The sequence below is a fragment of the Canis aureus genome, chromosome 33 (genome assembly GCF_053574225.1).
Source record: "Canis aureus isolate CA01 chromosome 33, VMU_Caureus_v.1.0, whole genome shotgun sequence".
NCBI lineage: Eukaryota > Metazoa > Chordata > Mammalia > Carnivora > Canidae > Canis > Canis aureus.
The window spans coordinates 21,540,246-21,552,892 of NC_135643.1; the positions used below are offsets into that span (position 1 = coordinate 21,540,246).

At 38.8% G+C, this 12,647-nt stretch overlaps 1 long non-coding RNA gene across 6 annotated transcripts in view; it reads left to right on the forward strand.

Moving 5' to 3' along the window:
• Nucleotides 1-83: 83 nt before the first annotated feature.
• LOC144303727 (uncharacterized) overlaps nt 84-12,647 on the forward strand; it is a 122,121-nt gene continuing 109,557 nt past the window's right edge. For 5 of the 6 annotated variants that reach the window (XR_013370696.1, XR_013370698.1, XR_013370700.1 and 2 more), the window contains exons 1-2: nt 84-452; nt 6,610-6,659. This is a non-coding gene — a long non-coding RNA (uncharacterized LOC144303727). The remainder of the gene's footprint in view (nt 453-6,609; nt 6,660-12,647) is intronic. The other variant, XR_013370701.1, reaches the window with a different exon arrangement.

Sequence of the window (12,647 nt, forward strand, 5' to 3'; positions counted from 1 at the left end):
CTGGCGTGCTCCAGCCTCCGGCCGCCTGGGGGCGGGGCGTGCGTCGCCAGCCAGGGGCGCGAAGGGCGGGGCTTGAGCCTGACGCTGCCGGCGCGTCCGCGCATGCTCACGGGGTTTTGCCTCTGAAGCTGGAAGGTTTTCGTGAGGCTCGGTGGCGGCGGCTCCACCTGCTGGCTCCGTCCGCCTGGCGGTGAAACTTCTGTGTCTGGGAGCGGTTTTTTCCTCTTGTAACTTTAGCCCAGGCAGCGTAGGAAAGGCTTATGAAGGAGAGATATGGAAGGTGAGGAACTAGGAATTTCACTGGAAGCACGTGAGAAATGGAGAGGACTGTATGTACCGTCTTGTGCTCTTAATGCACGCTTCGTCCGCCTTGCAAGACCTAGCGCTTCGAAGAGCTCTCTACTGAGGAGAAACTGAGCTGTGAGAAGAGTGATAAAGGGGACACAAAGGAGGTACTCCTTGGGGAACTTCCCAGGCTTATTACATTAAAAAAATTTTTTTTGGTATTTTTTTTATTGGAGTTCAATTTGCCAACATATAGCATAACACCCAGTGCTCATCCCATCAAGTGCCCCCCTCAGTGCCCGTCACCCAGTCACCCCCACCCCCCGCCCACCTCCCCTTCTACCACCCCTAGTTCGTTTACCAGAGTTACGAGTCTCTCATGTTCTGTCTCCCTCTCTGATTTTTCCCACTCACTTTCTCTCCTTTCCCCTTTATTCCCTTTCACTATTTTTTATATTCCCCAAATGAATGAGACCATATAATGTTTGTCCTCCGATTGACTGGCATAATACCCTCCAGTTCCATCCATGTCGAAGCAAATGGTGGGTATTTGTCATTTCTAATGGCTGAGTAATATTCCATTGTATACATAGACCACATCTTCTTTATCCATTCATCTTTCGATGGACACCGAGGCTCCTTCCACAGTTTGGCTATTGTGGACATTGCTGCTAGAAACATCGGGGTGCAGGTGTCCCGGTGTTTCATTGCATCTGTATCTTTGGGGTAAATCCCCAGCAGTGCAATTGCTGGGTCATAGGGCAGATCTATTTTTAACTCTTTGAGGAACCTCCACACAGTTTTCCAGAGTGGCTGCACCAGTTCACATTCCCACCAACAGTGTAAGAGGGTTCCCTTTTCTCCGCATCCTCTCCAACATTTGTTGTTTCCTGCCTTGTTAATTTGCCCCATTCTCACTGGTGTGAGGTGGTATCTCATTGTGGTTTTGATTTGTATTTCCCTGATGGCAAGTGATGTGGAGCATTTTCTCATGTGCGTGTTGGCCATGTCTATGTCTTCCTCTGTGAGATTTCTCTTCATGTCTTTTGCCCATTTCACGATTGGATTGTTTTTTTCTTTGCTGTTCAGTTTAAAGTTCTTTATAGATCTTGGATACTAGCCCTTTATCTGATCTGTCATTTGCAAATATCTTCTCCCATTCTGTAGGTTGTCTTTTAGTTTTGTTGACTGTTTCTTTTGCTGTGCAAAAGGTTTTTATCTTGAAGTCCCATTAGTTCATTTTTGCTCTTGTTTCCCTTGCTTTCATAGTTGCATCTTGCAAGAAGTTGCTGTGGCCAAGTTCAAAAAGGGTGTTGCCTCCTCTCCTCTAGGATTCTGATGGATTCTTGTCTCACATTTAGATCTTTCATCCATTTTGAGTTAATCTTTGTGTATGGTGTAAGAGAGTGGTCTAGTTTCATTCTTCTGCACGTGGATGTCCAATTTTCCCAGCACCATTTATTGAAGAGACTGTCCTTTTTCCAGTGGATAGTCTTTCCCCAAGCTCTATTCCAGCTGCTCTGGAAGGGTGACTAGGGCTTATGGCAGTCTTAGATCTGTCAGAGAATTGAGATCACAGGGCAAATCAATGACGCCAGAATTGGAGAGCCAGGTGAATTCAGAGAATCACAACTTATTGGAGAGAAACCTACCTCTGGAGGAACCAATATTGGTATTGGAAAATATGAAGTGTAATTGATGAATTGCTGGAGGCTTATTGTGGATAAGTTTGAGAGTTAATTCCAGAGAGATCTAGTCATTGGGGGATCCTCACACTTTTGTAACTTCAGGGAATGTGCAGGGCTTGTCCTGTCAGCTATCAGAATTGAAACAGGGTCTTGGGCAAGTTGCTCAGTGGGAAGGATGAGAAGGAGGTTTTGTTTTGGCTTATTACTTGAACCTAATGGAAACGAAAACACAAAAAATTTGTGTCATATAGTGAAAGCAGTGCTTATAGGAAAATTTATAGCTTTGAATGTATGTATTGGAAAAGAAGGAAGATAAAAATCAATTTTCTTACATTTTCCATTAGGAAAGTAGAAGAAGAAGAACATATTAAGTCCAAAGTTAGAGAAGAAAAGAAATAATAAAACTTAGAGTAGAAATCAATGAAATTAAAAATGAATCAGTTGGGCAGCCCGGGTGGCTCAGCGGTTTAGCGCCACCTTCGGCCCAGGGCCTGATCCTGGAGACCCAGGATCAAGTCCCACATCGGGCTCCCTGCATGTAGCCTGCCTGTGTCTCTGCCTCTCTGTGTGTCTTCATAAATAATTAAAAATCTTAAAAAAAAATTAATCAGTTGAGAAACTCAGCAAAATCAAAGGCTGGTTCTTTGAATAGATAATGAAATTGATAAACCTCTAGCCAGGCTAATTAAGAAAAAAGAGAGGAGTACAAATTACTAACATCAGAAGTGAAAAGGGAACATCACTACAGACATCATGGATCTCCAAAGAATAATAAAGTAATACTGTGAACAACTGTATGCCCACAGAATTGATAACCTATATCAAATGGACAATCCCTTAAAAGACACAATCTTTTTAAAACTCACAAAGAAAAAAAATGGATTATTTGAATAGGCTTATATCTATTAAAGAAAATGAATCAGTAATTAATAACCTTCCAAAACAGAAAGCACTAGGCTCAGATGGGTTTACTGGTGAATTCTACCAACTGTTTAAGGGAAAAGATTATGCCAATTACCTATAATTTCTTCCAGAAGATAGAAGCAGAGGAAGATAGATATTTACTAATTAGTTCTATGATGTCAGCATTACCCTAATACCAATTTTAGGCAAAATCATTACAAGAGAAGAAGACTACAGCTCAACATCTCATAAACCTAGGTGCAAAATTCTCAACAAAATATTATCAATTTGGATCAAATTTATAAGAAGAGTTATATGGTATGACCAAGTGGGACTTATTTGATGTATGCAAGGCTGGTTCAACATTTGAAAATCAATTAGCATAATCTGTCATATCAACAGACTAAAGAAGAAAAGCCATGATAATATCAATAGATGGAGAAAAAAGCATCTGACAAAATCTAACACCCACTCATGACAAAAACTCTCAGGAAACTAGGAATAGAAGAGAACTTTCTCAACTTGATAAAGAACATTTACAGCAAGTCTACAATTAGCAATATAATTAACGAAGAGAAACTATAAGCTTTTTCCCAAGACCAGGCACAAGGCAAGGATGTCCTCTCTCACGCTCATTTTCAATATCATACTGGAAGTTCTAGCTAATGCAATAAGACAAGAAAATAAAAAGTATAGTGATTGACAAGGAAGAAATAAAGCTATCTGTTCACAATTGACATCATTACCTATGTAGAAGTACTGAAAGAATCCACATAAAGCTCCTATATCTGATTGGTAATTATACCAAGTTTGTAGGGTACAAGGTAATAGACAAAAGTCAATTACTTTCCTATATACCAGCAATCAACAAATGGAATTTGAAATTAAAAACACAAGGCTATTTATATTAGTTTGTGAAAAAAAAGAAACACTTAGGTACAAACCTAACAAAATATGTACAATATCTATATGGGGAAAACTGCAAAACCCTGATGAAAGAAATCAAACAAGAACTAAGTAAATGAAGATATATTCCATGTCCATAGAAAGACTTGATATTGCCTATATGTCAGTTCTTCAACACAATCCCAGTCAAAATCCCAGCAAGTTATTTTGTTATCAACAAACTGACTAAAGTTTATATGGAGGGGCAAAATACCCAGAATAAATCAACCCAACATTGAAGAAGAAGAGCAAAGTCAGAGAATAACACTACCCAACTTCAGAGAATAACACTACCCAATAACACTACCCAACACTACCCAATTCTTACTATAAAGCTATAATAATTGAGACAGTGTGGTATCAGCAAAAAATAGACACATAGATCAATAGAACAGAATAGAGTCCACAAATGATCCATGTAAATGTAGTGAATGACTTTTGACAATATAGCAAAGAAAATATGCTATATACAATACAAGAAATAGTGTTTTAAAAAATGATGCCAGAACAGCTAGATATACACTGCAAAAAAACGAATCTAGATACAGACCTTCATCCTTCAGAGAAATTAACTCAAAATAGATCATAGACCTGAAGTACATGCAAAAATATAAAACTCCTAGAAGATAACGTAAGAGAAAATCTAGATGACCTTAGGTATGGCAATGATTTTTAAATATACCAACAGTATGACCCATAAAAGGAATAATTGATAAGCTGGACTTCATTAAATAAACTTGTCAGGAGAATGGGACAAGCCACAGACTGGGAGAAAATATTTGCAAGGCATGTTTGGTAAAGGATGGTCTTCCAAAATATATAAAGAACTCTTAAAACTCAACAATAAGCTAACAACCCAATTTTTAAAAAGGCAAAATATTTGAGCAAATTCCTCATCAAAGAAGATGTATATATAGCAAGTGAGTATGAAAAAGTACTCAACATGTCATTAGGGAGTTGAAAATCAAGACAATAAGATACTACTACACAACTCTTTGGTCAAAATCCAAAACAGAGTACCAAATGCAACAGGAACTCTCATTCCTAGTTGGTGGGGATGCAAAATGGTATGAACACTTTGGAAGACAGTTTGACAGTGAACATATTATTTCCATACTACCCAGCAATCATATTCCTTGATATTTACCCACATGAGTTGAAGCCTTATATTTGCACAAATTTTATAGCAGCTCTATTCATAATTGCCGAAACTTAGAAGCAACTGAATATCCTTTAGTAGGTGAATGGGTGAATAAACTGTGGTTCATCTAGACAGTGTAATATTGTCAAGTGCTGAAAAGGAATGAGTTATCAAGTCTGAAAAGACATGGAGGAATCTTAAATGCATATTACTAAATGAAAGAAGCCAATCTGAAAAAGCTACATACTGTGTAACTCCAACAATATAACATTCTGAAACAGACAAAGCCATGGACACAGTAAAAAAAAAAAAAAAAAAAAAAATTCAGTAGTTGCTAGAGGTTAGTGGGGAGGGAGGAATGAATAGGTGGAGTAGAGAAGATTTTTAAGGCAATGAAATTATGATACTGTAATGGTAGATGTCATTATACATTTGTCAAAATCCATAGAATGTACAACACCAAAAGTGAACCCTACATAGAGTGTGAACTTTGGGTGATAAATGATTTGTCAGTGTTTATAACTGTAGCAAATGTACCAGTATTGTGTGACATAGTGATAGTGGGGTAGGTGTGTCTGTGTGTGGTGGCAGCTGATATATGGGAACTGTGTTCAGTTTTGCTGTGAATCCTAAAACTTCTGAAAATAAAATATATATATTTTTTAAAAAGACAGGAGTTACAAGTAGATGTGGAAGTCATATCTACTTTCTTTGAAAAGGAAAAATTGATACAAGATGAAATCAAAGGCCCTCAGTTTTATTAGGGAATTAGCTAGATTAGAAATAACCTTAACCAGATAGGAGATACAGGTGATGTTTTCCAAACACAGATCACAAAATGGGCATAGCAGCAAAAGATAGAAGTAATGGGGAACATCAACCTCCGGACATCATTTAGTTAAATTCTTGATCTATATTGCTCTCTGTTTCATCTAGCAGAAGAGAGTAAACAATGAGTTTACTGCTCACTTGTATTGGATTCTGACTTCCAAGAAAAAAGTTCAGTTTATTTTGAACTGAAAGACTCATTAGGTGAAAATGACCCATAATTTTAGGTTTTAGAACAGACAAGTGAGTGTACATAGTCAAACATTTAAAGGAGTGGAAGCATATTTCATAGAGCTTTGCTAGAAAAGTAAGTACTGAATAAAATGAAAGAAGAGTTAATGAAGCCATAAATATCTCTGCATTTTCAAAGGAACTGTCCCCCCCCACCGCCCCCGCCCAGTTCTAGTTGGCATTGCTTGGGTACATACTCCAGTTGAGAGGCAGAGACAACCCTTGCTTTAGACCCTATGAATTGGAATAGGAAACTTCTGAATTGAAGGAATCCTTAGACGAGGGAACCAGAAGTGGCTAGTACTAATTCTGTTAAATCTAAGGTTCCAAAGCTACTCAACAAACCGTTTCTCTTGGGAAATACACATAAACATAGCATACAGAGAAGATGGATAACAAATCTGCAGCCACAGATCTGAATTATATTGTGCAATTTTTCCTGTTATTTTTCAATACCAATAAATCTCAGAATCGGGAGGCAGAGACTTCTCAGGTGGTTCTATGATCCCAAAGAAGTAAATTTTCTTTGTGTAATCATATATTATAAGTTATTCCTTATTGTAAGTAACCTGACCTTATCTTTTCCAGACAGGAACTTTGGAGACTCTGGAAAACCTGACAGGTTGGAGAAGTACAAGGTATAATTTCATGATTAAGGGTAATAGGAAATTAAAATGGGGCAGCCCGGGTAGCTCAGTGGTTTAGCGCCGCCTTCAGCCTAGGTAGTGATCCTGGAGCCCCAGGATTGAGTCCCACGTCAGGCTCCCTGCATGGAGCCTGCTTCTCCCTTTGCCTGTGTCTCTGCTTCTCTCTCTCTCTCTCTCTCTCTCTCTCATGAATAAATAAAATCTTTAAAAAAATTAAAATGGCACTTTTCATATTGTCTCAGTTTTGACTAAGAACTTCAAGGCTAAACAATATAGGTACCAAAATCACTCCCACATTCTAAGGCAAGGTACTACCCTATCTTATGTAGGACATGGTAAGACACAGTTTCTTCTGCCAGCATTAGTTCCTCTCTTGTTTCTGAGCTCTGTAAGGAAGGGCAAAGGATTCATGAGGAAGGGCAGAAATAATTGCAAGGCAGGATTTCTTTGGGAAGCATTGCCAGTGTTCTATATATGCCCTTCCCACCTGGTGAGAGTGATGGAAGCACTTCTTTCTCATGTGAAGCCAAGAGAAGAAAACCACTCAAAAAACTTGAAATATGTTCTCTGGAAGCTGAAAGACTCAAGATCTGGTATCTGAAATAATAAAACACACTAGGCTAGAGACTGGCTAGAGCAGTCTGTTTGGTGGCAGAATGAAGTAGAGCAGAGCTTAGTGGAGTCGGATACTCAGGTTTTTTTTCCCATGGACCACATGTGGATCCTGCAAAAGGATATAGTTGTAGACGATCTTAAAAGAAACTTCACCAGTGAGATACACCTGGTGAAGGTAGGTGACCCTGGTGGGAGTCAAAGGCTGAAGGCAGAATCTTGGTTGGCTGGTTGTGGAAAGAATCCAACTTATAAAGGAATGGTAGATAGGAGATCCCCAGTAAGGTGGAGGGTTCTTTGTCAAACCCACAGAAATTCTCTTCTCAAGAAGGAATCCAGTATCTAAAAGGTGCTACACCACAGAGTATCAATATCAGATTGCAGATGAGATGAGCACTGGGTGTTATACTATATGTTGGCAAGTTGAAATTAAATAAAATATTTTTTAAAATGGAAAAAAATATGATTGCATCAGTAGTTATCAGTGGTCATGTAGAGTACAGATCCTTTACCTCTTTGGTTAGATTTATTCCTAGGTATCTTCTGGTTTTTGGTGGAATTATAAATGAGATCAATTCTTAATTTCTTTTTCTTCTGTTTCATTATTATCATATAGAAATGCAACTGATTTCTGTTGTGTTGATATTATATTTTGCCACGTTGCTGAATTCCTGGATGAATTCTATCAATTTTGGAGTTTTGTGTTTTCCCCATGAAGTATCATGCCATCCGTGAAGAATGAGGGTTTGACTACGTCTTTGCCAATTTGAATGCATTTATTTATTTATTTATTTATTTATTTATTTATTTATTTATTTATTTTTCTGTTGTCTGATTGCTGAAGCTAGGGCTTCTAGTATTATCATATGGTTTCACTTGTATGTGGAGTATAAGAAATAACTTAGAGGATCATAGAGGAAGGGAAGGAAAGCAAAAGGGAAGAAATCAGAGAGGGAGACAAACCATGAGAGACTCTTAATTATAGGAAACAAACTGAGGGTTGCTGGAGGGGAGGTGGGTAGGGGATGGTATAACTGGGTGATTGGGATTAAGGAGGCCACGTGATGTGATGAGCACTGGGTGTTATATACAACTGATGAATTACTGAACTCTATATCTGAAACTAGTGATATACTATATGTTGGCTAATTGAATTTAAATAAAAAAAAAAGAAAAAGTGCTGGACAGTTTAATGAAAGAGAATGGTAACTTCTGGTTGTTCTGTGATGTCAGGGATGTGGTTTAGTTGCTCAGGTTTGTTTTTCCCATCATGGTTGTAAGATGGCTGCTTCAGTTCCAGCCTGTCATGTCCTTACAGGACAACACTCAAAGGTAGGAAAGAAAAGATCTTCCTTTTAGCTCTCCTTTTTTTTAAATCAAGGGAGAAATTATTCCCCAAAACCCTCTAATAGACTTCCTTTTATGTCTCACAGAACAGAGTCATATATCTATCCTAACTTAGTCACTAGCAAAGGAGAATGGGATTAGTTTAACTCTTGGGGCTGAAGGAGACTCCCACCTTCCCTGAGTTCATTATTGCCTGTTTCTTGAATGACATTGAGGTTCTTTTTGTAATAGAGAAGTGAGGAATGGCTAATGAGTCAGCAGCCAGTGTGGACAACACCATCTTTGGGCAGCTCTCACCTGTGATAGTGTGACCTAAAATCTGCCAGCTTTGAGTGGAACCTAGAGCAAGAGAAGTTCAGCTGGTCTAGACTGTTATGAGAACAACGTTGATGCTTTCCTTTATGGACTGACTGTTTTTTAAGTGTCTATGGCAAGATGTTGTATGGAGCCTATACAGGCTCAAGTAGTAGAACTATATGGAGAACCTAGAGTTTTAGAGCAAAGAAATGCTCTCCTTAGTCCTGCTTATGATTGAAAATGTCTAACTGTGACATGCTGGGTGATCATGCTATTTGAGTTTCTCACCATGAACTAGGTGTTATTGGATCTACAGAATTATAAGCCTGCACATGCCCCAGGAGGATGGCATTATCAAGTGGAGTTATGTATATAGGACTGTATCCATACAGATCCTGAAGGCCCAGTAAATTGCCTGAGCAAATGAGTTTGTTCCACTGTTGCTTCCACTCCTATATGGTTATAGAGGAGGAAGAGAATCTCAGCTTGGTTTACAATGCCCTGCACAAAATTTAGGCAGTTGGTAGAGGTAAATTTGGGAAATCTTACAGAGATACAGAACTTTAAGAGTTAATGTATATCTCTCTTTAAATTTTTTTTAAAAGATTGTATTTATTTAATTGAGAGAGAGAGCAAGAGAGCATGAGTGGGAGGAGGGGTAGATAGAGTGGGAAAAGCAGATGTTCCACTGAGCAGGGAGCCCAATGTAGGGCTTGATCACAGGACCCTGGAATGACGTGAGCTGAAGGCAGATGCTTAACTGACTGAACCACTTGGGTGCCCCTATGTATATCTCTTTGAGTCTTCTTTGACAAGAATGAAATGGCCTGAGAAAAGAATCTACATTGATTATTAGGCAGTAATTAGTGATTTGGTCATAGTCAGGGACTTGAAGGAATGAGGTTATAAGATTGGTAATAAGAAAATCTGATGAAGAGATAGGTGGCTGGAACTTTTATACTACATGAGCATGGTATGTGAGAAAATTTGTGTTCCATGTGAATCTCACCAAAAGGTCTGATTTTGGAAGAGATTGTTAATTACCAGGTGAAGAAGGTGACCCAGCCTGGGGATATGGTTTAGCAAATCCCCCAAGTGTTTGCTTAGTGGGCTTATACGTGTAGTGCCCATAGGCATGAGCATAGGTTCAACAGCATAAACATTCCTTATCAAGGGTGTTCTGGCTCTGCCACTTCTGAGTGCTCAGATTGATAGCAAGGTCTAACAACCCTGGATCCCCAATATGATATAATATCTAAGCCATTCTGTCACAGATTGTTTACATTGGATTCCCTTCATCATGCAAGGGGGCAGAAATTTGTTCTCACTGGGATCTATCCTTATTCCAAATGTAGAATTTTTTCCTTATTATATACTTGTATCATCATCCATGGATTTATTAATATAAATGAAACATGGATTCAGACTATCAGATTAAAAAAGGAAATATAGCAAAGACATACACTTTTAGTTACTACATTATTTTGAAATATTTTTTTTTTTTTTTTGTGGTCTGCCGTGGTCTTTATTATCGCTTCAGCATCTTACTCTAACCCAAAGCCTCACACACGAGGCAGAAAAACCCACGCCCGCTCGCCCACCCCTTCCCCGACGCGCCTGCAGTCCTTCTAGCTCTAAAAGTGTCAGACGTTTTGGACTTTTGCCCTTGGCGGCGGTCAGCACCAGGCGCCCGGCTCTGCTGCCTGGGGCAGCAAACAAGTGCAGTGCTGGCTCGTCCATCCTAAAGGCCTCCCCTCAGGGTCGTCTTGGCCGCGCGGCGGCGAAGCAGCACCGCAGAGCCTCGAACTCCCACGCACAGAGGTCCTTCGCCAGGCGGCCGGCCGCCCGGGGCCATGGACACCTGCACGCACCTGCCCTAGGCCGCGGCCTCGGCCCCGCACGCGCCCCCACACCGCTCGGTTCCAGGACACTAGCGGCTCCTCCCGGCACCCGTGGGCGCCGCCTATTTTGAAATAATTAATAATTCCACATTGTACCTGTGGAGGGAAAGGAAAGTGCTAAGGATTCTCTTTTAATTTGGCAGAAACATTTAAAGACTGCTTAGAAATACACAGGTATCAGTTACAATATTATTACCAGGTAAAAATCTTGGCTATAATGAGCAGAATTGCAGATTCCTCTTGGAGGTTATTTTCATGGAATAAGGCAACACTTTTTAAAGTCTTTAGAGTTTTACAAGACATTTTGGTTCAAATAGCACTAAATTAACTGAGAATGGATTTCTTTTAGAAAAAAACAGAAGACGTTCTAGTAATAGTTGTGAATATTCACACATGTTTTCATATTACTGAGAAGAACCAACAAATATTTTTGGAAACCTTTAAAAAATCCTTTTTCAGGGGCAGCCGGGATGGCTCAGTGGTTTAGCGCGGCCTTCAGCCCAGGGCATGATCCTGGAGACCCAGGATTGAGTCCCACATCTGGCTCCCTTCATGGAGCCTGCTTCTCCCTCTTCCTGTGTCTCTGCCTCTCTCTGTGTGTCTCTCATGAATAAATAAATAAAATCTTTAAAAAAAATATTTTTTCAGAGAAAATAAACTTTTTTTTTGTAGCTAGGACTATTTTATTTTCTCTTATTTTGAAATAAATATTGAAATAGTTCAAACATAGAAAAGTATATAGAGTAGTATAATAGATAGGCATTTAGATTACCAGTGACACAGATTTAACCATGGGCAAATATTAACCAGAGAAAATAAACTGTATTTTTAAAAAATTGTTTTTCTTATTTTTAAAAAATATTTTATTTATTTATTCATGAGACACACAGAGAGAGAGAGAGAGAGAGAGGCACAGGCAGAGGGAGAAGCAAGCTCCATGCTGGGGACTCAATCCCAGGACTTCAGGATCATGCCCTGGGCCAAAGGCAGGCGCCAAACCGCTGAACCACCCAGGGATCCTGAGAAAATAAACTTTAAAAAAATTTTAATTTCTGTATAGTTAACATGCAGTGTCATATGAGTTTCAAGTATACAATATAGTAATTCAACAGTTGCTTGTATTACTCATTGCTCATCAAGGTAAGTGTACTCTTAATTCCCATCACTTATTTCACCCATTTCCCCCACCCACCTTCCCTCCGGTTTGTTTCCCATCTGTTTGTTCTCTATAGTTGAGAGTTGGGTTTTTGGTTTGTCTCTTTTGGAAATCTTTTTAATACCTTATCAAACCAGGTTTTTAAAGGTAGCTTATGATGCAGAATTTTATTTTATTTTTTACCTATCTGCACTAAGGGATATCTCTTTCATCTCTTTCTTAGACTCCTTTGGTTAATTATAAACGTTTTTATTTTTAAGGTCAGGTTCTGAAATTTTATTAGCTACATTGTAGGTAGACCTATAAAACAAGTTTTATTGGTAGAAAGGATAAAAAATGTTCTTTAATAGCAATAAAATTAAGAGGATATTGTTTTTCTTCTATATTTTAAAATGCCTACTTATGCTCATAATTTCCTTCTAAAAAGACCTTGAAACTTCAGAGAAGACAAATGGTCTATCTTTGGGTTAAAGTGATAGAATAAGAGCATTCCAGAAAGGAAATGTTTAAGAATTTTATACAGCTCAATATTTGTCAGTAATGGGGCAGGCTGACTAAAGAGTAAATATGGTCTACATTTAGTCTTTTATTCACACTTCACTTGCATGTGGAATATTGACTCTAAGTATACTTAGAGGTATTTAATTAGGAATAAAGAGGACATGG